This window comes from Eumetopias jubatus, unplaced genomic scaffold, assembly GCF_037043125.1.
Source record: "Eumetopias jubatus isolate StellerSeaLion01/CBP00866 unplaced genomic scaffold, mEumJub1_p1.0 scaffold_4, whole genome shotgun sequence".
Lineage (NCBI taxonomy): Eukaryota > Metazoa > Chordata > Mammalia > Carnivora > Otariidae > Eumetopias > Eumetopias jubatus.
The window spans coordinates 68,843,740-68,871,296 of record NW_028274810.1 but is presented as its reverse complement, the minus strand read 5'-3'; the positions used below and the strand labels follow the sequence as shown (position 1 = coordinate 68,871,296).

Here is a 27,557-nt window from a genome sequence, read left to right as displayed (position 1 = left end):
CAGTATTAACCCCATTTTATAGGTGAAGGGACTGAGGTTCACAAAAGGAAGGGACATGCCCAAGGTCACCTGTCTCCCTGCCTAGGACCCTCTCACTAGCATTTAACTCCTCTTGGATCGACTAGCAACAATATCAGATCCCGTGTCCGCTGCATTTCCACCTACAACGTACATGAGAGAGATTGGTTCCATCCCTTTTTGCTAGTGGAAGTTGAGCTACTGCCTTTGTATTTATATTATTTTTTCACTTACAAAACAAAAAATGAAATGCCACCAAGCCCTTAAAAAAAAAAAACACTAACACCGACCCGATCTATCCCAGCAGTCCAGAAATGATAAATAGCATTGCCAAGGCCCTCGGTGAACGCTACCTTTATGGATGTCTCCCCTGACCTGGTATCAACTCAATTGCATTCAGCATTTCTGCTGACCACAGAGAAATGCAAAATGGGCATTCTATTTGCACACTAATTTTACTGAGCCCCTGCGTCTTCATAAAATGATAACATGGGGCTAATAAAAATCAAGCATCTCGGGTGTTAATATAAGCAAATGTTGATGCAGGCAGGTAACAAATTGCTTTGTCATTTAGGAGGCCGTAAAGAGCATTATAATCATCTTTAGGCAAAATGGATGGGTCGCCTTTGCTTAGCTTTTAGCTTTCATTTGCAAAATCAATTTAAGGTAATGTAGCAGCTCTGAGGTGGTGTGACATGGGACACCCCCCACCCCCCCACCCTGTCACTGAATCTCCAGACTCGTGCAAAGCCAATTAAACATATTCTTGGAGGAGGCAGTAGGGATGATGGAGGAAGTATGCTTGAACAAAGCCAGGGTGGAAAGCAGCTGAACAATGAGACCAAGAACAACCCTGTAAGGGGTGATGAAACTGAAAGTTCATTGAGGGTGACATGCTCAAGGATACAAGGGCACACTCATGGGGAACCTGATAGCCACACCAGACCCTCACTTGACAGAAGGTGTTTGAAGCCAAATGTGCTTTGTGTAGCATCCCAACACACACACACACACACACACACACACACACACACACACACACACACACACCCCTTTGCCTTTATATCCCTCTATCATCCACTATCTCCTTATTTATAAAATATTAATTGAACATCTATTCAGTAGCCTGGAGATACCCACTATTATCTTCATTTTACAGAAAAACAAGGCCAAGAGACATTAAGTGACTTGTCTTTAGTTCTCACAGCCCAGGACTGGCAGAGCGAGGCCCCACCCAGGCAGTCTGACTCCACCTGTGTCCCTAAATCCCACGCTACTCTGCTTCTTGTGAAGGACAATAATAGTAACCAGTTACGATAGCAGCCAAGTAATATTTATTCAGCACTTACTCTGTGCCAGGCACTTTCCATGTATGACCTTATTTCATTTTCATAGCGACCCAATGAAACATCTACTCTTCCTACCCCTATCTCATAGATTAGGAAATTGAGATCTAGAAAGATGAATAATTCATCTACACCTGCATAAGTGGTACCTGTGGGGGCCAGGATGAAACCCCAGGTCTTTATGAATCTCAAATGTATGCTCTTCACACCTCTTGGAGATTAAATAGGGTCCACGGGTGGTTTTTAAAATACACCCACAAATTCTTCGTGAATCTCTTCCTTTCAAGAGGTGGAGATGAACCCCCCTTTCCCTTCAGCGTGGGCTGGACAGACAGGCTTGCTCTAGCAAATAGCATACGGGGGGTGGGTGAAGGCATGTCACTCTTTCGAGATTGGGCTACAAAAAGACTGTGGCTTTCATCTTGGGTGCTGGCTCTCTCTCCTTCATCGCTCACACTGAGGAATCTGGCTGCCATGATGTAACACTCAGGTAGCCCGTGGAGCCCTCACCTGTCTGGGGAGGAGCCGAAGTACCCAGGAACAGAGGCCAGCCAAAACCATTTGAACAAGCTTGGAAGGGTATCCTCCAGTCCGAGGTGACCGCAGCCCTGGCCACCAGCTTCCTCCAACCTCCTGAGCCAGAGCTGTCCTACGGGGCTGCTCCTGCCCTCCTGGCCCACAGAAACTGGGAGATGATAACTTGTTGTTCTAAGACGCTGAATTCTAGAGGAAGTTGTCAGGCAGCAATTGACTAAATAGTCCTCCTGGAGATGGCCAAATAAATCTTGCATCTTACCTATTGATGCCCAGCCTGAGGAAGGCCAGAGCTGTAACCCTGGTGTCAACATGGAAGGAGAGCCTTACTGGATCAGGTCAGTCATCAGTGGATCTGTGGCTGGTGGAGGTGCTAGAAGATGCCAAGAGGCCCCACAGAGCACTAGCTTGCCCTCTGAGGACAAAAGGCTCCCACAAGTTCACAGATCAGTGGATCTGTGGCTGGTGGAGGTGCTAGAAGATGCCAAGAGGCCCCACAGAGCACTAGCTTGCCCTCTGAGGACAAAAGGTCCCACAAGTTCACATGGTCCCTTATCTTCCCTGACAGTAATTCTGACAATAACTTGTCCTAGCAAGCGAGCTGTTCTGTGGAGGAGGAAGGGCTGGTGAGCAGGGGGTGGGAATGTGGAATGTTACAACAGGAAAAGGATTTTTTTTTTCCTCCCAGATCTAAGCCTTGGTCATTTTCTTGACTTCATGATCCCTGAAAGGCCATCGCTGAGGCGGGAAAAGACCTTCCTACTGGTCTCCAAACCAGACCAGTTGCCTTGTTTTCTCGAACACTCCAGGGCCCAAACTGGTCCACGCCCCACCACAAAGCTGGAGGAAAAGACCTGCCGGCAGCAGTACCAGCACGGTCAGCCGGCGCCTGCCTGAGGGTCCGCTCAGGATGAGAAGGGGCCTGTCTTTGGTCTCCTTGTGCCGGCACCATCCTTGCCCGTCAGTCCTCCAGCCGGCCAAAGCCATCTTCCCACAGCTCAAATGGGAGCCACCACTCCCCCTGCCTGCCACCCTTCAGCAACTCTCTGCTGTCCTCGGGCAAGTCCAGCCCCCTCGGTGCAGCTCCCCTCGTCCCTAGTAGCCGCTGGTCGCTGCCCGCTCCAGCCCCTTCCCCAGCCCCAGGCTCAGCTCACTCCTGGCAGCGTCGTCAGCATGAAGGCTCTTCCATACCTCCACGTGAGGACATGGAGACGAACCAGACGCTGTCCCTGCCATCCAGGAGCTCAAAGACAAATGGAGAAGAAAGCTCAAGCTTGGCTTTGCAGTCTGAATTTAAACCCGAATTCTAGAGTCAAACGGAGGGTTAAACCCAAGCCTTGCTGCACATGGCATTGAGCTCTGAGATCATGCATTTCCTCCTCTGCAAAATGAGGATAATGATACTGACAAGTAAGAATTAACTGAGATAATGCATTGGGTCTCTGCACATGACCTGATGCATAGTATATGTTCAAAAGATGGTAACTGACAGGGGACGCCTGGGTGGCTCAATTGGTTAAGCGTCTGACTCTTGGTTTTGGCTCAGGGTCATGAGATTGAGCCCCATGTCGAACCCCATGTCAAGCCCCACATCCGTCTGGCTCTGCACTCAGCAGGAAGTTGGCTTGAGATTCTCTCTCCCTCTGCTCCCCCACCCCAAAGAATAAATAAGTTTTAAAAATGGTAACTTACAAACACTTAGAGGTCACTTGGTGCAACTACCTCATCTTACAGATGCAGGCACTGAGGTCCCTAGACTCTAAGCAACACCAGAGCCACGACTTTGTCTTTTTCACAACTTGTTTTCCCAGGACATCACACACAAAAGGTGCTCAATACATGCTCCTGGAATAGTTGTACTCATTGCTCTTTGGTTGAATGAGTTTATGAGGCTAGAAGCGAGCGCCCAGGCTTTCCCCAACACGTGTTCTGCCTTTCATCTCTCCCAGCCTCTAGAAATTCCTCACCAGATTCAGTTTCGGCTTATTAGCAAATGCAAATTGAATTACGATGTGCCCTTTTGCAACAAGGACAACAAAAACAGTTTCCCCAGGAAAAGAGGGCGAGAAGAGGTGAAAGCTGGGATGAAAGTCAGAGACAATACATTCTAATCAAACTTGATAAATATGTAAATTGAAGCAGCTAAACAGTTGGCTTTGACAAATGACTTGTCTGTAATGGATTTTTCCCCAGCGAAGGCGAGAGTTCAGCCTGCCCGCTACTGTTCCCGGGCACCCCCAAGCTGACGGGCAGGCGCCCGGATGCTAGGAGGCAGAGCAGAGAGCGAATGCTTCCTTTAACGCCATTTATGGGGCACCTGCTAGGTGCTAGGCATAGCCAATGAGGGGGGAACCTCTGTCTCCTGGATGAAGGGAGCCGAGGGAAAGGCGGGGAAGGGCCACCGGCCTCCGCAGGCTGTGTCCTGAGGAGCCAGAGGAACCAGCTGTTGAGGAACGTAAATTCAATCCCTAAGGTGGTTCTATTACCACCTGGAGGTCTCAGCAACTCGAAAGTGAGTGCCCTGCAGTGTTTTTCTCCCCTCACAGGACCTGACCGACACAGGGGTGGTGTTCAGAAAAGGGATTCCCTAAGCTTGCGACATAGCTCCAAACTGACCGCTTCCCATGCCCACTCTCATCTCTGTTTTCCCATCTGTAAAATGAACTGTTGGATATTCTCAGCTATGGAATACAAGAAAAAACATTAGCTATTGGAGGTAGCTCAGCTGAAGGCCCGTATAGCACGGAGCAGAAAGGAGCCGAGGGACTGCAGGTCCTCTGCAAAATACAAGACCATTGTCATTGTAAGCTCTAAATGTGTATGGGGGTGGGCATTACCTAGCAATAGATAGTCAGAATAATTGCTCTGAAACTGATGATTCTAGCAGATTTTTAAACAATAGTCAGGGGAGGGGCGGTGAAAAAGGAGCGGGTTTAAGCAGTTTCTGTGTGCCAGGTACTTTTCACACATTATGATCCAGGCCTCACCAGACCTGGGGAGAATGGTCTTATTTTCCTCCTATCTCTGACAAGAAATCTGAGGTTGAGTGCATTGCCCAGGGCCACCCCACAAGCAAGAGTCACAGGTGGAATTTCTATCTCCTTTCTATCTCCTGAGACTAGTCTTTCTTCTGACACCTCCAAAGGGAAAAGCTGGTTCCTGAGTTATACCAGATAAAAGACATTATTTTGTGTGTACTTGGGTGCAGGCCCATGCATACATCTGCTTCTGGCTCAAACTCCTACAAATTCCTGAGTTTTTGTACAAAGTTATCAGAATCGAGGTCCAAACAGAAATTCAAGGTGAATGGTTTGCAGGCTTGGAAAGACACTATTAATACAATTTCTTCAAACAGGGAACCAATATTTATGAGTGCTCAAAGTAGCTTCAGGAAAAGAGTTTCCTGGTAGGGCTGGGAGTAATGTGATCCATGCTGAGAGCTGAAGATCTGTCTTGCCCAATGCTGGAGGAATTCAGATTTGAAGAGTGTTCTTTCTTTCCTATTGAGATCTTCATTGACTTGTATAAAAATACCACTTTCAATCTGAAATCCCCACTGGCATCTTTGTATAAGCACTGAAAATGCTACTGGGCTTTGGAGATTTCATTTAATGAAGGAAAAGTATTTCTATTAAAGAGTGTAATTTTTTTTTTCTCTCTCAACACAACATCTTCAGAGGAGCCAAGGAAGCTGGATATTCTGGGCTCTGAGAAAACAAACGAAACCATGCCTCACCCATGACGTGGTTACACAGACTACAAAATGGCAACAGCTAAGGGAGGCAAGGAAGGGTGGGGAGTGAGGGGGAAATAAGAGCGGTTATGATAGAGGAACTCCCACGTAGCCTGCTTTCACAGTTTAGGAAGCACTGGGGCTCTCACGAGGGGGGAGTGCTGTTGCCATCACCCAAGCTCAATCCCCCATCTGTGTTGTCTGAACAGCAGCTCCCTCCCCTCCCAGCCTCTCCCTTCTCAGTGCAGGGACCCCACTCTCCTGCTGGTCCTGCAGAGGCTCCCCTTACACTGGAGGCGAACTGGGCTACTGACTCTGGCCTGCTTGTCCCCTGCCCACCCCTGCCCCCACTTCTTACGCCTCCTTCACCTGCTCATCCTCTTTCCAGTTTCTCTGCCCTGTCTGGAAGTGGCGGGGTCGGTGGCGGGGGCGGGGGGGGGGGCTCTCCTGGCTTCTAGAAGCTGGCTCCTTACCGCTGAGGTCTCTTCCTGCGAGCACCGTAGCCCCATGGCAGCAGGAACTTTGTCTTACTAACGGCTACGGAGTCAGGTCTAACATGGCACCTGGCAGACACAGCTGCCGACTGCATATTTATAGAGTCAGCACATACGGGTAACAGGTATTGAGTGATGTGTGCCGGGCAAGGGGAGGGCCATAGGAATAAGACCGAAGAGGTGGCTGAGGGCCGCAAATTATCCAAGGTCACACAGCTGCTGACTGGTGAGACCAGAACAGATCTCTGTAGGATGAATGATAAAAGCTGGGCTCCTTCTGCCTCCCTGGGGCTCCTCCACCCCCTCACCGAGGGGGGAGCCACAGAGTGCGCGGGGGTGGGAGGCACTTAGGTATGGCTGTGCCACTCACTAGCTGTGTGGTCTTGGGAAGGTCAGTCCACGTCTGGGTGCCTCAGTCTCCTCATCCATAAAAGGGGAATCATCATCATCAACATCATCATCATCATCATCATGTTTTTGGGTAGTGGTGAGGACTAGATGAGTTAAAATAAAGCATCAGTAACAGTGCTTGTCACATGATAAGTCCTCAACTGAACATTTGCTATTCTTCATCATTCAGCAAATATTTCTAGGGCTCCCAGTCACCCTCTGGCCCTGGGAAGCCTTCCACACAGCCAGACAGTAGGTTACCCTCTGCCCTTTCCCCTCCTCACCCCTTGCACTGTTACAGCAATGGCCCATCTGTATAATAGAACTTTGCTTTTAGTCCCTGCCTTTCCTCTCTGGTGACTGACCAATCTGGGGCAGAAGCCCTGCCTTGTTCAACTCTTCCTGGCATTCATTTCCTTTGCCTGAGACAGAGGAGGGCATTTTGACATGGTTGTTTTAATGTAAAAAGTTGTGAAATGACTGCATCGAATTTTAAAATGCTTCTGAAAATTAGCAGGTGCTGGGTGAAGCAGCCCCTCCTCCCAAAAGCCCGAGAAAGGTTTGATCTGCACTCTCTGTCGCTGCCACCAGTTCCTTCCTGCCCCTGCTCCGCTCAGCGCCAGCCTTGACCGGGAGCCGACCAAGTCCAGTCCCTCCCCTCCCACCGTCCCCTCAGCCCCCTCACCAGAAGTCTCACCAGGGAGGGGAAGCTCAGGGACGAGGGGAGGTAGCCTGAACTGTCTCCTTGGCACATTATTTGGCAATGTTTTTTTATTATTTATTAAATTTTTAAAAGCTTTTATTTATTTATTTGACAGAGAGAGACTGAACGCAAGCAGGGGGAGTGGGAGAGGGAGAAGCAGGCTTCCCGCTGAGCAGGGAGCCCGAGGCGGTGCTCCATGCGGGGCTCGATGCGGGGCTGCATCCCAGGACCCGGGGACCATGACCTGAGCGGAAGGCAGATGCTTAACGACTGAGACACCCAGGCCCGCCTTGGCAATGTTTTTTAAAAAGGCTGAAGGTGTAATGGTTTGTTTCCTTGGCCGTGTCAAAATGTCCCCAATATCAAAATGGTTGTGTCAGAGCTGCAGCATCAACGTGGCTGAAACAAAAGGACTGTGTCAAAAAACGATAGGAACCCTGCAAGGAAGCCGCCTGGCATGTTGCGGTCCTTGATAATGGATTTCAAAACATACACCATTGTAAGTGGATTAAGAAGCAATCAGCTACACGGAATACCAACTCTCCCTGTGGGAATACCTTTTCATTCCAGTGAGGATGTTTCCACCACCCTAAGGATCAGAGAAGTTAAGGATGCTGACTGATGTCACACAGCAGGCCATAAAACAGAGATGATTAGAGCTGAGTATGGCCTCATTAATCTCCCCCATTTTACAGCAAAGACACCAAGAGAGAAAGTGACTTGATCAAGGTCTCAAAGCGAACTGGATTTCCACAGGTTAGATCAGAAACATGTGATCAGTTCTCAGATAATTTCTCCACGCTGTGCACTGGCTTCTGGACCATAGCCTCACCACTGGACTCGGGGCACACACTCAACAGAACAGAACAGCCACTGACAAATCTTAGCTAAAGCTCTAACTGCTCAAGTCCTAGGCATGCTACTTGAAAATTGGATTGGCCAAGTTCTCAGTGAAAGAAGCTTTCGTGTCCGACCAGGCAGCTTGTCAATATCCCATTAGCCAGGCAGCCCACTGGAGCAGGGAGGCCTCTTGGTGGCCCCTGTCTGCCTGAGGGAAGGGGAACACCCATGGCGTGGGGCACAAGTGCCCAGCTCTTTGCCTCTATTTCCATAATTGGTATTTCTTCAGCCTGCTAAAGAAAGAAACCTCTGCTAACCCAAGTTAGGAAATGATCTAGCCTTACTGTCTCATGATTTGGAGTGAATGGAGTCTATCTTGAAAAAAATCAATTATAGGGGCGCCTGGGTGGCTCACCCGTTAAGCGTTTGCCTTCGGCTCAGGTCGTGATCCCAGAGTCCTGGGATCGAGCCCCGCATCGGGTTCCCCGCTCCGCGGGAAGCCTGCTTCTCCCTCTCCCGCTCCCCCCGCTTGTGTTCCCTCTCTCGCTGTTTCTCTCTCTGTCAAATAAATAAAATCTTTAAAAAAAAAAACAATTATAAAAACTGCATTTACAAGAACGGATTTCAAGAGGGTGTGTTTATGGAGTGGCATTATCCTAGGCTAAGGCTTCTTGGATAAACCTGGACCCTTGATAGAAACTCTGCCTTGGATTATCCCTGGGCCACCTGGACTGGAGCCGGGGCGACCTGGGTTTGAAGTGTGTGACAGACGGAAGGCGCTGGACCTCGGTTTGCTCAGACGCCAAGTGAGGAGAGGGATGTGAATCACAGGTCCCACCAAGGGGGCCTCTGGTGTTGCTGGTTCCAGAAGCCGCAGACCCACCGTGGGGCAGACTCTTGCATCTGGGAAGGCACGGGGCAGGGGGGGTGGGCAGGCTGTCAGACACGTGAGGCCTGAGAACTGGACGATTTTGCATCAGGTCACAAGCAGGGGCTCCAGCACAACAGCAGGGACCCCGCTGCCGTCTGGGCGTGTGACCATGGGCAAGCTACTTCACCTCTCTGGGCCTCCCTCAGCCTTCTCGTCTGTAAAATGGGGATCACAGTGGACTATCTTGTAGTTGCACCCTGAGTCAATGAGTTGGTAATTTGGAAAGCACTCAGTACAGTGTCTGTACCCAGTGAATCATATCAGTCTGTATTTGTTGGATAAAGTAAGTACTGGTTAATGATACCTATTCAGCGGCTCTAGGCCTGCAAGGGAGATGCTCATGTTGGGGCCCTCCCCTGTGACAGGCCCCTATGGGTAGTTATTTGATACTTCTCTCCAGGTACGTAGGCAATAAACACATTTTATTCTCTGGTCCTCAGCGCTGGCTGCATATTAGAACTACTTGGGGAGCTTTTTAGAAATACAGATGCCCGATTCCCACGCCCCCACCCCTACCCTAGCCCAGGTTCTGGGGACAGAGCTCAAAGCAAATTCTTCTTCAAACGTGCAGTCGCAAGCAAGAAGCCCCGGTTCAGCATGAGATCCAGTGTGGGCCAGGCCCTCTGCCCTCAGGGCTCTGTCTTAACACACCCTCACTCTCTCAGATGGTCTCACAGCTCCTCGTTTTTAAAACACTGTGATCCAGGAGGTTCGGAGGACCCAGGAGGTGGCCCGGGATGGCCCTGGTCAGACGGCATTGGTCCTAACAACAAGGAGAGGGCGTGGGAGTGGACAAGGAAGCATACATGCCTCAAGCAGATCATTTCTCACAGACACAGTCCCTTCCTGGGAACAGGACCAGATGACTAAGATAATAGAGGTGCGTGCGGTGTCTCTGGGAACCCCCAAAGCTCAGAGCAAACAGATTGGATTTATGGTGGAAACAGAGGCCACGTGCCTGAGAAGGAGAAAAGGCCTTTTTCCAAGGACGAAGGAGGAGGATTAAGACATTTGCAGCCGGGGACATGTCCCCCCCTCCATGTCCCCCCCCTCCGCATACATGCATGCTGGGATACAGAAGCAGGTTCCCGGGGCGGTAGGAGAAGGGAAACAGGGAAGTTGCCGTAGTTAAGCATCTGATTTGTGCAGACACCAAGGGGCACGCTGCCTATCAAATCTCATTCCCTCCTGGCAACCTCCAGGAGGGCAGGTGTTCTGATCCCCATCCTGCAGATGCCGAGGTTGTGTGCCGAGCAGCTGTGCCAGGATCCAGCCCAGGTCCCTCTGATTCCAGAACCCCATGCTTTCCCCCTAAGCCTCAGTGCCTCACCTATCCAGAGCTTCCTGTCCTTATAACCTCACACACCCAGATCACACGAAGAGCCAGAAGGAAGCAGAAGGGTTGAGAATGACCCAAATCCAGATCCAGAGTCCCCACATTAAAGGTCACGTCCCGTCTCAGGAGAGTTTGTTCTGAACACTGGAGTGACAGGGAGATCACTCCCAATTTCTGGGACAAAGAGGCTTACCCTTTGAGGGCTAGTCTAGAAGCACAGAGTGATATAGGATGGGAACTGGCAAAGTCACCATAAAGAGACGGGGGCCCTCCCAGGACATGGTTGTTGACTGCCTGACACTATGAACACAGCGAGGGAAGCAGGTGTCAGTGAGCTGATGCACCTCAGGAGCGATGACAGCTCCCTGTGCCAGGCCTAGCCTGTCTCTGTCCAGGGAGAGGTCAACCTGACAGCCCTGAGATGTGAGCCTGCTCAGTACAACCAGCACCACAGTGAGAGCGAGCTCACGGCGGGGGTGACTACACTGGGGGGCTGCAGCCCCGTGACCTGCCCTTAGCCATCCCTTAGACCCTTGCCCTCTGGCCCCACCTCTGCACTCACACAGCTGCCTTGTAGATGTTATCCAGCATCCCCCTGGCTTTCCCTTGTCCATGCTCCCAGCCGGTGAGGGGGCCCAGGGCTCTCACTAAGGACCAAACAGGCTCCATAGACCCCATCTCTTCACTTAAAGGCCTGAGGGGAAAATGCCCCCCATTAGAAAAGTCCCATTCCTCTCCACTCACACGTCTTGTGCCTACTGTGTGTGAGCACTGAGCCCTTGGGGTGATGAGACGATGCCATCATGGGGCTGCTCCCCAGAAACGTACCATCTAGTAACCAGGTAACATTACAAAAATGGAAAGCACGTTTGCTTGGGAGGGGCTGAGAAGAGTGCGCTCCAGCAATCTGGAGAGTTAGAGAAAGATGGGTGCTCATGCTGGATCCGAGAGGTGCTCCTGGACACGCAGGTGCCCGGCTGCACAGCCTGTGTCATGGGCCCAGAGCTCCCCCCAGGCTAGCTTTCTCGCTTGGGTCAAGTTCAGACCTCTGATCACAGCCCGGCTGTGAGCTGAGCTGGCCCGGGGCTGGGCTGGGATCTCCTCTCTGTCTTTCCTCACCCCAGCCCCTTGCTGGTTCAGAGAGTCAAGCGAAGGTCCTGCACAGCAGAATTTGCACGCTGTCCTTGTTGGTGCATAACAGGTGCTCTGTGAATGCTGAAGTGAACACGACCAGTCACCCTTTGCTTGCTTTAAAGCCAGGCCTTCATTAGCGACCAAGTGCTAAATCTGACTTCCCGGGAAGAAGGCGAAGAAGGCGGGCTTGCTTTGTAACGGTGCTAATGTGGCAATAACAAGGTGGCAAATGTCTGTTTGTCTTCCCTCTCCTAGAAAGGCCATCTTCTCCCATCCCGAGTCCTTTCAAAGGACAGTGTCCTTTCAAAGCCCTTCTCTTTAATGCCAAGTGGAGGAGTTCCAGACAGCTATTTGCATTTTCAATTCTAGAAATCATTAATATTTTAAAACTGCCAGCACCACGGTTTATTAACACACTTACATTTTCTACCTGCTCCCGATAAAGGGAAATTTTGTATTTGAGAACTATTCAAACATGGGGTGGTTTCCCGACTTTTGTTCAAATTCTGCTTCCAAATCCCTGCTCTCGGGAGCTCCCAGTGCAGTGGGGGGGGGGGGGGGGGGGAGGCGAATATGGACGCAGACAGCGAAATTCTGAGGGGCCGCTGTGTGGACTGAGGGAAGCCCAGGGGCCTGGAGCCAGGGCAGCTCTTGGTACAGGCTGGACGGTCACGTCAGCTCTTCGGGGAGGGCTTCCAATTCCAGGGGAACATTTTGTAGACAGTGGAAAGAACATGAGAGAATCGGAAGACCCGTGCTTAAGGCAGCCCTTTTTAATCACTTTTAGTTGTCATGACAATAGGTTGAGGTTAAACTCAAGGGTCTTTGAGTTCAGACAGGCCTGGGTTCAAATCCCAGTTCTGACACCACTTGATGGGTGGCAATCATCATAAGTAACATTTTCGGTGTCCCCTCCCTTCCCCCCGGGTGTCAGGGAGAGGGTGGGCTTTGCAGGCCAGCTCAAGGCATGCAGGGACACAGTGGGGGGAACCTGACCTTGCCTGGCTCCCGACCCTCGCACTGCTTCCCTGCCCTCACTAGTGTGGCGGGTTCCCTTAATGCTCACAGCCACCCTGTCCTAACCCCTGTCACCCCCCCCTTCACAGTACAAGAGACCAAGAACCAGAGAGGTTTAAGTCATGTGCTCCAGGCCACACAGGTAGCCAGCTCGGATTTGAGCCCTGAGCTTGGGCAGGATTCCACACGGAGCTCTTGTGCCATGCACTCCAGTGCCCGGTGTGAGCGCGAAGCAGGCAGCAGCCCAGCGCCGGCAGGATTTGGGTGCCTGGCAAGGCAGCTGCTGTGGTTGCTACTGTCTTTCAAAGCCCGGCTCATGAGTCTGGCTCATGTGTCTGGCTCACAGCCCCGGCACCAGGGCCGTCCTCCTGCATGCCCTGCCTCCCCTGAGCCATGGCACCTCCCCATTTCCGTTCCCTCGCACTGTTCCTGGCACACCGTGAGGCTGCAGGCAAGGGTTACTGAAGGGATAGAGAGAAAACAATATCAGCCACACCAATTCCCAGAAGAAAACGCTTGCCAAAGATCTTTAGCCTGGACACATCAATATAAAAATGACACAGCTCTAATTTGCTTTCAGATTCAAACTGGGAAGGTGAACTTTGACCCTGTCAAAAAATGAGAACAAATTAAATTGAAACACAAAGTCATTTCCCTTGTTCCAGAGCTCTGGGTTTCTAATTAAAGTGCAGCACAGCTCGGAGGCCCACAAGGGGGTCTGTGAGGTGGTGTCCGCTACCTCGCAAACAGAGCACAGCTCAGGAGAACGCCTGCCGTCCATTTGTTGGATTTTCTTTCCCGGGATGTATTGTGCTTCTTGTGGTATCTAGGTCCATGGATGAGAGCAGTCCCGGGCGATTAGAAAAAAGATAATAATTGCTAGAAGCTGGCCTTGTACAAAAGAACACACAACAAAATGGCCCTCAGCACACTCACTCATCGCACCTGTCCTGGAGGGGATGTCAGAAACGCCAGATGGGACAGCAACCACAGGGGCCAGGGGAAGAGGTGAGGGTAGGCTCCCTGCGGTGAGGCAGAGGCGGAGGCCTCTCTCCCCTGCCCCTCCCCAGCAGCTCCCATGCACTCAGAGTCTTGGCAGGGCAGCTGGGAAATGTGGATGCAGAGACAATGGTGAGGGACAGAGACCTCACTCAGTTAACAGCAGGGCAATCAGCAGGTGCTGAGCAGGTCACAGAGGAAACTGACTTTGAGCAGAAGGCAACAGTGCTACCTGGGCTCCGGTCTGCCAGGAGGTGGCCGCCCCTCCTGCTTGGGACGTGAGGAATGGGGTCATGTTCTTCAACCCACTGATTCCTAAACTTGCAAGAGTGAAAATTCCCTGGTGTCCTTGTTAAAATTACAGTTTCCTGGACCCCACTCTAGACTCACTGTATTAGAATCTGCAGCAAAGTGCCTGGGAATCTATCTTTTTTTAAACTAGAGCCCTGGATGCTTCTTATGATTGGACAGTTTGGGAAATTCCTGGAGGACTAACTCTTTCCTTATTGGAGCCGTTGGAATACGGCCTGGCCTTGGAGAAGTCACATTCCTTCTCTGAGCTTCCATTTCCATGTCTGTATAATGCGGATGGGGATCCCTGCCTCTTGGGGCTGTACTTTATCTGAGGAAGAATAAGAGGAGCATGTCAGGCGTGTAGACTGTGCCCAGCACTTAGGAGGTGTGCAGTGGAACCTCCATTGGAAGTTCCAGTGCAAGGAACCCCATCCTTCCAGTTTTGAGGCACCATTTTGAAAACTTGAGTAAGCAAGCACTCATTGGCTGTCATGTGACATTCTAATAATGCCCCCAGAAAATGTGAAGTCCTGCCCTCATATGCGTGAGAAGGCTGCTACACTCCAAACCAGTGTCCCCAGTAGTGCCGAGAATCCTTCTTCCAGTTCTCAAGTTTTTGGCTCGCGGCTACTATGGAGGCTCAGCCTCCAATGTCCCTGCCCCTCCCCCCTCAGGGGCGCTGCCAGATTCCTGTCCCCTCCAAGGAGACAGTCCCACGAGGCTTCAGAGCCTTCCCCAGGGCCAGATGTCGGGACACAGGCTTCCTTGGGGAAGCTCTGCTAAGGAGGCCGGGGTGGAGGTGACCTCCCAAGTCCTTGACAGAATCAGCCTGCACTGAAAACTGACCTTCCAGATTTCCACTCCCCATCTCCAGGGCTCCCACCAGGGCTCCCGATAATCTCCTAACAGTAGGCCCAGTCCAGAAACAGGGACTCTCAGCTCTGAGTGGGGCCTCAAGGGGTAAGTTCCCTCCCTGTTCATGCAAGTCTGTGAGAGACAGGGTTGACGGGGTGAAGAGATGCAGGCCACAGGGGTATGTCCAGGCTGAATTATGTCCAGAATTCGTATGGTGAAGTCCTAAGTCCAGGGACTTTGGAATGGACAGAGTCACAAGGAGAAATTTAAGACAAAATGAGGTCTTATGAGTGGGTCGTCATCCAAAATGACCGGTGTCCTTATAGAAAGCGGTGAGGAGGACACAGCCCTGCCTGGAGGGAAGACCACGTGAGGATGCAGTGAAGACGGCCATCCACAAGCCCAGAGGAGAGGCCTCAGAGAAGCAGCCCTGTGGCACCGGAGATCAGATCTCAGCACTGCCATTCATACGGCAGCCGGAGACACAATGACAGACTGTGCAGGCAGGCTTTGGTACAGGCTCCTTCCCTTGGCTCTTGGACCCTCCTCACCTTGGGAAAGTCTCCCTCAGTTTTCTCCTCTGGGGAAGAGGAAAACAGTATGTTGGCTCACAGGTTGTTAACATGGGTATATCTCCCAGCAGATAACATAAGCAGGACAAGCCTGGCATTTACTAAGTGTATGATATGTGTCATCTCCCTTCCCTATGCAGCTGTGCAAAGTTGGGTCTGGCCTGTAACCCCTCTGAAGCTCGATTTTATCACATAGGAAATGGGTGTCACAACCTTTGTCTACCTCATTTAACAGAGCTGCTGGGAAGCCCAGCAAGGTAACATACGGGATGGGTTCGAGAAATTACAGATGGGAGGGACAGAGCGATGTCGTCCTCCCCAAGAGATGCTTTTAAACTGAGATATGAAGTAGAGAGCAGTAGAAAGGGCAGTGGGCTTGGACACATGGGCTGTGGGTCCAAGTCCCAGCTCTGTGGTTTCAGTGAAACCGTGGTCGTGTCACTGAACTTCAGTAGCCTGCCTATGGGGATGGGGACAGCTGTGACAGAGGATATGGATACTCTCCATTCAGGCGTCCACCAAGTCCCCACGGGATCCTGGACACCGGCCCCCTCAGCCTTCAGCTGGGGTCGCGGCAGACGGGAGCTCAGCGTCCTGCCCATCCGTGCGTGCCTCCTCAGCCCCAGTTGACTCCCGGCTTGTCCCTGCCATCTCAGCGGACTCACAGTAAGGACAAGGGCAAGTATTTGGGATGAGGCAAACAGCAGAACAGGAAGGATGTTCAAAAAAAAAAAAAACAACCTCTCTCCAGCAACACTCGTCCAGGGAAGGGGGGTGTGCGAGGCTAGGCCTCCCCGAGGGGGCTAGGGGAGGGCTGGGTCTGCTGTCCTTGAGGGCCTTCACAACTCTTCGTCATCTGGCTCTCTGAACAAGTAAAAACATTAAGTTGTCAGGACTGGAACGACAGCTCACAGGGTGAGGTCAGAGCTTACTGATGAGCCACTGAGCGTTAGCTCGGTAATTATGTCCCGGTCGAGAGCCGATTTACCAAAACCACACTGGCTGTAACTACTTTACATGGGGAAGGTTGGATGAGGAAGACGGCCTACCCCATCCTTCCAGTTTTGAGGCACCATTTTGAAAACTGAGTAAGTACACACTCATTGGCTGTCACGTGACATTCTAATAATGCCCCCAGAAAAATGTGCCCAGGGAAAAATCATTTCTCTGGCTCTGCAGGCACTCAGAGTCTAGCTGCCTAGACCATTAGGGGCACAGTTCCAGGGACCCAGTCTCCACACCCTGCAGGGAATCATGAAGTGATGGGGGAGACTGTCTTCCCTGCCAAAGGGCTGCCATTAGGATGATAGTCAAAGACTCGTGGGTCACACCCGGCCTGTGTGGGTCCCTGCAAAGTGCGCTCAGGCCTCACGGAGCCCTTCCTGGGGTTGGCTCCTGCCGCGGGGGCCAAGTCTGTGAGGGCCCAGACATGGTCTGGAGAAGACCTGCCAAGAGGCCTATACCAGTGAATAGTCCAAAGGGGGAGGCAGAGAGGAAGAAGGGACGGCAGAGGGAAAGAAGGAGTCCAATCCCTTGCCAGCCCACAGCCACAGGCTGAGTTCTGGTCCCAGAATCAGCTGATACCAGGGCTGACCTTTGACTTGGACATCAGACTAAACTTTCTGTCAACTGTGGTTTGTAAGGCAAATAACTGATAATACGAGGATTAAGTAGAGTTCAGGGAAGGACCCTGCCTATCTGGCTCTCTACTGGGCCCTGAGGAAGGAGCCCTCCTCAGCAACTGCTGGTTAATGCCCTGTAGGAATTAGGCCCTGAGATCCATGATCCTTTTACATCATTTTTCAAGAGATGCTGGGGAACTTGAATTTTACATGAAATTTCTACATATTGGAAACTACTTTTTTAAATTTCAAAGCAAAAAATAAATGTCCATGGGCTTGGCGCATGTTTCTGTTATAAGCCGTGGAGCCCTGCAAACCTAAAGGAGCTGGTTTGACTATCAAATGTGACTGTGATTCGTTCTTTGGGTCTGACTTCCTATCTTTAAAATGAGAGGAAAGGGAAAGACCTCCCTCCAGGACATTCCACCCTGCAAAATTCTGCAAAAAACGCCATCATCTGCCAGCCTCATCAGAACAAAACGCTCTGGGCTCTGTGGGCGCAGGAGGGTTACTCCTCCCCGCTCCCAGCTGCCAGGAGTGGAAAACTGTAGCACTTACTGCTGGGGGACAAAGAACCCCAAGGAGCTTTGACACAGGGTGGGGACTTGCTAGCATGCACCATCTGGTGGGCATGGTCTCTAGAGACACCAAGTTCTGCCACCATTTCCTTACTTGACCTGGAGAGAGTCATCTCCCCTCTCTGAGCTACAGTGTCTGCATCTGGCCATACAACGAAGGGCTCCAACTCAGCCACCTCTGAGGGCCTGCTTGGTGCTGAGGCTCTGCTCCCAGGCCAAGCTGAGTGACTGTGCACAAGGATGGAGGACAGCCCCTCACTGCCTGCAGTTGGCAGGCTCACGGGTATGTGTGTGTGTGTGTGTGTGTGTGTGTGTGTGTGGTGTGTACTCACACCAGGCTTGGCTATCATGCCAGCATTAGACAATACTCGGGGGTGGGGGGTGGTGGTTGAAACTCATGGGGAAGGGCCAACACAGAAGGGACTGGGCAGGGGCAGGTCAGGGAGGAGTCAAGTGACAGGCAGACAGAGGTCAGGAGACCTCCAGGGAGATGGAGACTGACACCAGGGCAGATGCAGCCGAGGCAGAGAAGCAAGCAAACTTGGAGACTGCACCAAAGGCGCCCAGAGACCAACAGGAAGGGCCGAGGAGAGTGTGAAAGGGAGGGTGGGAGTGTCAAGGAAGCCAGGGGAGCTGCCAAACGATTGGCTTTGATTAAACATTTAACTTGGTGTCCAGAGACTGTCAGGCTGGGGCGGAGCAGCGCGGCTCGACGGAGAGGAGAGCTGGAGCAGTAAGGGCCCCGGCGGGCTCGGCTGTGAGCGGGTGAGCAGTCTGCGTGGCAGGCTACAGCCCTGTGCGGACACCACCCCAGCCCTGATGCAGTGAGGCAGTGGGGAGAGGCTGTCTGTGCAAATGAAACTCTCTGGTCTGGGGCTGGGGTCTCAGATGAGGACGGTCAGGCTGCAGCAGAAAAGCCCACAGCTTGGAGTTTGAGACCCAGATCTGCTGACTAGCAGCTGTGTGACCTTGAGTCTACTTCCTCACCTCTCTGTGCCTCACTATCCTCCTGTGACATGGGGACACGAGCGCTCCTGAGTGCCTGGTGACTGAGTTGGGGGCGTGGCCAGGGGCAGCCCATCGGCCTGTGCTCCCCACGCTGGGAGCCCACTGCTGCTGCATGGCTGGCAGGCTTCCTGGAGGTCTCTGCTCAAGTGTCCCATTGCAGGGGAGCCCCCTACAGGACAGGAATGCTCCCGGCACCTCTTGCCTTCCCCGCCTTCCTCCCCGCGGCACTCCTCGCCCCCTGATGTGTACAGATTTATTTCCTCCCCCGACGGCATGTCGGCTTTATAAAAACAGCAGCTTTGCCATTTTATTCACGGCTGTAACCCCCAGACCAGGAACAGCAGGTGCTGAACGGATACTTGTGGAAGGAAGGACAGAAGCCAGGGAGACTCATACTGCCGCATTCACAGGGGGCTCAGAGGACCAGGTGGAAGTCAAGGTGTTTGGCCCCGATGGGGATGAGGAGCTCACCCCGGCTGGTCCTCCGCGGGCGTGGGTCTTGGCCCTTCTCTCCGCTCTCACATCCACCTGAGCCCCAGGGCCTTCCCTCCCTCCTGCTCCCCGAGCTCCTGGCTTCCTTGTGTTGGTGTTTCATGCAGCAGCCTGGGCGCAGAACGCCCTCCCCTCCTCGGCTTTGCCAGGTCCTGCCTGGCTTCAAGGCTCAGCTTCATTCCTCCATTCGTTCAGATGCTCATTGCCGAGTGTCTGTTGCTGAGGGGGATGCTCTGTGCAATCAGAACAGATTCTACCGGCTCAGAAATGAAACTGTGGTCTCCAGGGACCCAGACTCCCCCAGTATGAGAAGACAACCCCACTCCCTCCAGTGCCCTGCAGGCGAGGCCTGAGCAGTACTGAGATGCTGCCGGGGCCTTCAACAGCTCATGCTATAAATTGCATTTCTGAGATTAAGGAAGTCATCTCAGCTTCAGACCTGCCGGGACACAGGAGGCCCTGGGTGGGAATGGTCTGATCCAAGAGGCATTAGCGATCCAAATAAGAGATGCTAAAGGCATCACTCGGCCATTGTTCAGGGATGGAGACACAGAGGGAGGGAGAACCTGTGCATCTGTGAGGAGAGAGGGGTCGTGAATGATGGGGACGAGGGTCAAACTGAAAGTTCTGTGTTTGAGCCTCAGGCCCAGCCTTGCCCCGTCAGGCGTGGGATATCTAGGACCCACTGGGATCTACGACATCAAGGTGGGATCCCCATTCAGGAACACGGGAATCCTCCGCTTGGCACGGGGACCTTGTATGAGGGGAGCTGGCAATAGGTAGAAGGACCTGGGCCCAGACAGCTGCAATAAAGGCGGAGAGAGAGCAAGATGCCACATTTGGGGAGCCCTCTAGGTCACCTTAATCCCAAATGACTCCTTCCTTCTTTCCTTCCTCCCTCCCTTCCATCCTCCCTCCCTCCCTCCCTCTTTTATCTCCTTCTTTTTAATAAATATTTCTCAGGCACTAGGACTGGGGCAACCTCATAGCAATCTCCTTACCAAGAAGAGGGTAGCCAAAACTCACAGCAGCCGCGACATGGGCACTCCTGCCTGATAAAGGGAGTTCATTACACCATGTTAATAAGTTTTTTCCTTCATCCCAAAGCTACTGTGTGTGTTGGGATCACTGCCTGTGGTCTGAGGGGTGGTAGGGCTGATCAGACCTTTCTTTGGTAAAGAGACTGCTCCTGTTGTCGGGGAGAGGGAATATCTGGTCCGGAATGCCCTGAGCCCCCCTTTTCCCTCTGTGGCCAAGTGGGTTGCACGGTTAGAACTCTGCTGTTACGGGGAGTGTCCCCTTTACACCCTTAGCACCTCAAGGGCAAGAGGGCAGCAGGTCTGTCTGTCCATGTGCCATGGTGCCTGGCGTGCAGTGCAGGCCCAGTGCCCAGCAAGGATTTGCTAAATGAATGACTGTGCGTGCTTGCTGAATGCACAGAGTAGGTCAGAGCCCACCCCGGCCCCACTCTCCGACACATGTGCTGCTTCCATTGGACTTGAGGGTGAGGAGCCAGGGGATCAAGCTTAGTCTGTGAACTCCTTTGATTCTCAGAACCACTTGGATTCAAGGGAGGGTGGGGGCTGTGCAGACAGTCTCAGCTCATTTACATACTAGATGCAAAAATGGTGGCACAGAAGCGTGGGGTGACTTCCGCAAGTTTTCCCATTAAAATGGGGGAAAGATCCGGTAAGTCACCAGATGTCCGAGAGAAAGGACCATTGGAGACCGATGAGTTCAGCCCCTTTTACCAGGTGAGAACACCGATTCCCAGAGATAAGCTGGCTCTGGCTAAGGGTCACGCAGACAATGAAGGCAGGTCACTTGTAAGAAGTTGCTCTGTACACAGGAAACACGTCGGGCAATACATCACAAAGTACCACTTGAGCCTTATCAAGTGTTGAAATCCATCCCGGCAGGTAGGAGGGTGAGTGAAGAGGTTCAAGGCAGACCCTGACTAATGAACGGGTCTGTAACGCACGCCATCAGCGTGAGTCATGCATGTGAGCCTCAATTCTCCAACAGCCACATTAAAAAAGCACAGGAGGTAAAATTAACTTTAATGACATTTTATTTTACTCAAGTCTCTAAAATATGATTTCAGCATGTAATCAATAGGACAAATTGTATTAATGAGCTATTTGTGTGACTTTTTGTACGAAGCCTGCCATGCAGCCGTATATCTGACTCACACAGCACATCCCAGTCAGACGGCCTTGTGAGTGCTCATGTGGGGCTAGCGGCTACGTAGGGGACAGCAGAGCATTAGAGTCATCAGGGAGGGCTCTCTGGGAGGAGTCCTTGAGAAGGGGAGGGCATTCAGCAAGGCAGAGAGGAGGGAGCAGGCTTTACAGATGGAAGCAACATTATAAGCAAAGGTAGAATATTGAGAATGAGAAGTCTCTGTCATCCGAGACTACTGGCCTGGCTGGGGTTGGGAGTCATGCGAGGTACAAGTTCACGGTGAAGATCACCGAGTTGCCCCCTCCCTTGTCCTGCACAGTCCCATTCCAGCAGCCGTGACCAACCTTACAACTCACATGGCCCTCAAGGGGTACCAAGCCCCCTCTTGCTCATTGTGCACGTGTATCTTTACACCACCCTGTGAAGTAGACCGGAACGGAAGACAGCTGCCCATGGCCACACAGCTGAGCCGGCACGGGAATCCGACCTCTGACCCCCTTGCTCCGGCCAGGACTCCAGCCCTGCCCAGAAGCCGAGTGCAAAGGGCTCCTCCCTGGGCCTGAGCAGGCCTGGGCTCTTGCTGTGTCCCTGCCGGCCCTCTCTCTCTCTCCTAGGTCTGAGCCTCCCACCCTACCCAGCCTGGGAATTTCCTCCCTTGGGAAACTTTCTCCAGTCCTCCTAAGAGTCCACTCCAATTTCTCCCTTCCATGAATTTCTATGAAGGAAAAATCTAAAATTTCCTCGTAAAACAAGTTGTTTCTAAAGATTTTTGTAATCAGACCGTTCCTTCCTCCCATTAAAGGTCTAAGAGGGAGAAAGAAGAGAGGAGGTAGAGGGAGAGGGTGACAGACTCCTCCCCAAGTTCCTGTTGCTACATCACAGCATCAACTAATGGCAAAGAATGGTAATTTCAGGAAGAGGGAAACAAACAGAATCTAGCCAGGAGTCCGGTTAATTGTGAGCTCTAAAGAGGCACTGACAGATTCCAGCCCCAGACTGGGGGCGGTGTGTTGGGGAGCGCTGGAAGTCTGCCATCCCAGCCTCCCACTGGGCCCTGCAGGTACGGCTGGGGGAGCTGGGCAGGCTCTGCGAGGCTGTCTGTCGAGTCACCCACACAGAGAAGGAGTCTGGGAGAGGCAGCGTGGAAGGAGTCTGGGAGAGGCAGCGTGGGCTAGCCACCCCCCCGAGGAAACAGAAGGGGGACAAACACTGTGTTTGTAAACACAACTACAACCCTGAGCCCCATTCAGGCAGAACTGGATTCAAGCCCTGGCTTTACCCCTATGAGGACTGTGAGCTTTGGCAGAGCAGGGCTTTAGCCGCAGGTGGCTTGTTGGTACAGATGACCCTACTTGCCTCATGGGGGTTTCAGGAAGCCAAATGCGCTGGTGTATGTTATGGTGCCCAGCATGCTGTGGGCACCGAGACAGGCTAGTGACCAGGCTCCTCGGGCTCTCTCTCCCCTCCTTCCTCCTTCTCCCTCTGTCTTCTCACACAGGGGAGTGGGACGGGAAGGGATTGTAGTGCTCGGGGTAGGAAGCCTGCCGTACCCCCAATAACAGCTGGGGCTGATTGAGATTTACTGTGTGTCAGGCGCCCTGGTAGTTTCTTCCCTGGGTTACCTCATTTCATCCTCTCAATAACCCTAGTGCGTAAGAGCTCTCATTAGCGTGAGCTTGATCGCGGAGCTGGTACAAGGAAGATGCAGAATTCAACCCAAGACTGTGTGGCTTCAGGGCTCACACTGTTGATGCAGCTCAGCAGAAGTACTTACACACTCATTTCTTTGTCTTTTCAAGCTCTTAGTTCCCTCGAAGGCACTAATGCTAACCCTAACCTGGCTGTTCATTTCATCTCCCCAGCCAGCCACCTGACCCTCGGTGGCCCAGGACCTGGCTGAGCAGAGATTAAGTGCCCGAGGAGTATTTGCTGGGGAAGGGAGTGTGTCTAAAAATCATTTGCACGGGAAAGATATTCAGTCAAATTCACCCTTCACCTGACAGAGAAGAAATTCGGCTAATTTTGTTCAACACGATGCGGGAAGAATTGGAAACTGACTTCTTCCTTGACTCGGGCCAGCCTGCGTTCCCTGTGACAGAGCCCATCTCCTGCTTCACAAAAGCAGATTCCATGATGGCACATGTGCGTGTAGAGATCTACACACCTGTTTCGGACTTCAGGGCTGGGCCCCCCCCGCCTCGAGGAACAGGATTCCCTAGACCCGTCCCCGCGTCTCACCACAAGGTGGCGCCCTCCTCGCCACGGCTTTTGCACTGAAGCAGCTCCACTTCATTGAGAAGTCTCAAGGACAGTAAGCCCGGTGAAATGCGTTTCTCTGCCATCTATACAGATCAGCCGCAGGCTCCACAACACAAAACAGAAAGCCCCTTCCAAGTCCATGGGAAAACTGAAAGGCAGAGGTTTCTCTTGTGACTTCAGGTTTTCTGCGGACAGAGAGTGAGACGCAGCCTGCTGAACAGAGCTCTCCTACTGGGTGCCCGGTAGCCTCTGCCGGGGGGGCATCAGGGTTGCAAGGATCTGGCTCCAGCTTCCTTTCCAACCCACCCTGACCCGCAGAGCCCTAAGCAGCCTCCCCCAGTCCCTGAGCACACAAGCTCTTCCCTCTGCCTTGGAAGCAGCTCTTCCCAGCTGCCCAGAGCAGCTGCTCTGGCCCTGAACTGCTTGTACCTGCAGGTAATTGAACTATGCAATAAAAAAAAAAAAAAAAAAAAGTAGAGCCTGTGGTTTGGGGTGTGGTGGCTCACACCTGCCGCTCTCTTGGGGTCCTGAGGGCTCATTATATGGTGAAGTACATGCATTGTTCCTCCTAGCGTTGGCACACCAGTGAGTGTGCCCAGCCTCTCTCAGGGATCCTAGAGCAGCGAAGAAAAGGGGGGGTAGGAAAGGATGGGGTGAGCAGGAGAGAGAGAATATGAATACCTGTATGCGAATATCTACCGCAGGAGGTGCAGGACCACTGAGAAGGATTTCTAAAGTGGCTTCAGAAATAAACATGGGTTTGGATTCCAGCTTTACTTACTAGCTGTGTGCGTGTGACTTAATGTCTTTAGCTGTGTGTGCAAATGAAACTGCGTTGCTCTTTTTGATCAATTGGGGATTATAACCATACCTTCTGTATAAGATTGTTGAAAAATTAACAGACACTTCGCCCAGAGCCCAGCAAGTGAGTGTGCAGTCACAGTAATGGGGGCCTGACACAGGATGCTGCGATCCTCTTGTGATGGTTCTTTATGTGGCTGAGTGATGGTTTTCCTCTAGGAAGCAGGGAGGGTTGCCCCTCCTTCCTCAGTGCCGCGCTCAGGCACTCAGTCTTCTACCTATTCGGCCAACATCATCAGCCTCTGCTCTGGGCCAGGCCCTGGGCCAGGTATCAGCTGAGGGACCAGCGGAGGAGGAGAAGACGCCATTAGGCCAGGTGCCTTGAAACTTCCCTGAGTGCCTTCCTCCTGCCCCAGCCAGCCTGGCCCCCATAACCAACCTCACCCTCGACCCAGCGAAAGTCCTTCTATGGGTTCCCACAACTGCCTCTTGCACACACCTCTAAAGAGCACGCATCACACAATTTTACAATCAGCTCACCTGTCTCTCCTCCTCACTCACTGGAACACATCTCACCTGGTTATGCTAACCTCTGACTTGCTGCACCTCTCCCCCACCCCCTTCCTCTTTCCTGTTCAAAGATTACACTGTTGAAGAGCTGCAGTGGGGAGATTCCATTACTCTGAGTCCTGAGACGATGTCACTCAGACAATACAGGAGTCCACGACGGGGCTTCACCACAATTCCCAGCTTCCAGGTCCGGACCTGGAGAAAACCCCCTGCTGCGAGGCGCCTGCTTCAAGGCTCCCGTATTCCCAGAGACACAGGGTGCTGCAATCCTTCCAACTCTGGGTCCCCAGCTGCTAAGAGATGGCCTCGTTGGACTAATCACCTTCTAAACAAATGGCTCAGTGACAAGCAGGGTGGGGGGAGGCTGGGGCTGCACAAGCTGGTGTTTTCAATTTAGAGGCCATGCATTATTTACACTGCCATTACTCCCCTCAATTTGACTTCACGCTTTAGCCCTAATTTCAGTATAATCAAAGCCAATGAATATTTAATCAGGATTGCTTCCAGAAATTGAGTAATGCCATTAACATAATGGCCTCAGGACTTCAAAGCTGCTTTCCTTCAAATGCATCTGACTTACACCTTTCCCCACCCCCTTCCCTTTAACCACTTGTATTTCAGAATGGAAGGGTGTTTGGGACCCAGCAGAACTGTGGTTACGGTTTTTGTCCAGGTGCCAGGAAGGTGGCTGGCCTGGGGGGAGGGGCACAGGCCCCAAGGAGAGACATTCATGAGGACAGCCAAACGCAGCAGGTGGACCCCATGTCAAGGCACCTTGATCTAGAAAAATACTGAGTTGTAGCCACATCCCTGAGGGTCTTCAAAAATCTTCAGAATTCAGTTTCTAAGCATGGCTATTGTCGTACACAGCCAGATTTGGGAAGGGCTGGCCTAGACCATGCCCAGCTGTCCATCTCTGCCAACAAAGGTGTCCACTCTTGGGGTTCATCTTCCTATCTTCTTTCCTTCCTTCCTTCCTTCCTTCCTTCCTTCCTTCCTTCCTTCCTTCCTTTCTTCTTAACTACCTACCTTTCTTTCTCCTTAAGTAATCTCTACACCCAACTTGGGGCTCAAACCCACAACCCTGAGATCAAGAGCCACATGTTCTACCAACTGAGCCAGCTAGGTGCCCCTTGGGGGACATCTTTAGATGTCCTTGGCTGAATGGCATCCTTGGCCGGAGCGCAAACCTGCCTCACTGCAGGCTTGCCCACACTGGCCCAGGCTCTGCCTTCCGAGGCCCCACAGAACAAGAATGCTCCTTCTGCCCTGAGACAACTGGCAGATATTAGAAAATGGTTTCCATCTCTTCCTGTGCATCTTCTTCCCCATAGAGCCAGGTGTTGGGTGCCTGGCCAGGCTCTGCAGAGAGCACAGTGGTGGACCGTACTCTACTGGCTCCCCAAGAGCTCAACGTACACATTGTCAGGGGGATATGCAGAGCTTCCAAAGCACTAATACCTTTGTCACCTCCTTTGATCCGGGAAGGACCCATATTTTCCTTCCACAGTGTCAAGCTGGCGACCTTCCCAAGGGGGCTCTAGATCAGGAAGAATCTGTGGGTGTCAGTTGTTAAAACTGGGAGCTTCCTTAGGACCTTCTAGGTCAACCGTAATGTACAGAATGGGAAATGGGTCCAAGGTCACAGCTGGACAGTGGCAGGACAGGGCTTAGAATGTGGTTGCAGGGGCCTTAGGTTCCTTGTCCAGGGTCTTCTCCTTTACGAAAGGACTTGTGGTCACCAAGCAGGAGGAACCACTGTGGCACATCCACGGGCTTGCTTACTTGCCAAGCTGGGGACTGGACTGAGGGGATAGGAATTATTCCTGGGAGAGGCCTCACTCGGTGTCTGTCGGGAGACCAGGCATCTCTGGGGCGAGGATGTGAGGGAGCCGGGGAACTGACAGATCCCAGGGCGCTGCGGGCTACATGTGCGTAGTCTGGCCGGCAGTGCAAAGGTGGCGTGCTCTGAGCTCCCCGAACCACAGGCGGCCCTCGCAAAACCTTATCACTTCCAGGGGACCCTGAAGTCCTTCTATTTGACCCCTCCCTGGGAAGCCCCTGCTGACTCTGCAGGGCGGAGTGTCCCTCACTGAGCTGCCAAGCCTCTGTGCACCCCTGGGCCAGAGCATGTCACCCCTCTCTGGCCTGTCTGCACACACTCCTGCCTCCCTCCCCAGACTGCAGCCTCCCTGCGAGCAGGGGCGAAGCCGCCACTTCTCTATGTCCCCTGGGGAATCTGCAGCACTCTTTGTAGGTGTCACATCCCGCCAATAGAGGACTCAGCTGCTCTTCATCAGCAGGACAGGAAGCTGCCAGCCTTGCCGCGCTAACCTGCAGGGCTGGGGAGTTCATTACCGCCTGCTTCATCTGAGAGCTCACTAAAGGGCCTCCTCATTGAGTGAGCCAAGGAATGAACACCTTGTGCTGCCACCTGGTGGTGACTCCCAGCATGGCGTCCTCCAACCTCCCCCTTTGCTCTTCCGACCTAGGACGGTGGGGAAGGAAGGAGTGTTTACAGAGCCCCTGCCTGGTGCCAGTGCTTTCCACACTGCATCTCTTACTCTTGATAACAACTCTGGAAGTTGGACGTGATCATTCCCACTTTACGGACAGGAAAACTGAGGCTCAGAGAAGCGTGGTGATACAGCTGCAAGTAGGAGGCAAAGATGAGACGTAGTTTCTCATCTACAGCCTCATAGCCCAAAGTTTTTTCCACAGCTCCAAAAACTAATCCAAGTGGATGAATCTCGAACTGAGGAATGTCAGTATTGACCAGACAAATGGAGGGAGCTCTTGGGGTTTCTAGCAGTGTCTCTGGTATCTGAAATCACACCATATAATCGT

At 52.3% G+C, this 27,557-nt stretch overlaps 1 protein-coding gene and 1 pseudogene across 1 annotated transcript in view; one reads left to right on the top strand and one right to left on the bottom strand.

Annotated features, from left to right (window-relative positions):
* AGBL4 (AGBL carboxypeptidase 4) overlaps positions 1 to 27,557 on the bottom strand; it is a 1,510,278-nt gene that overhangs the window by 123,361 nt on the left and 1,359,360 nt on the right. The window lies entirely within an intron of this gene.
* On the top strand, positions 20,570 to 27,485 carry LOC148164524 (uncharacterized; annotated as a pseudogene).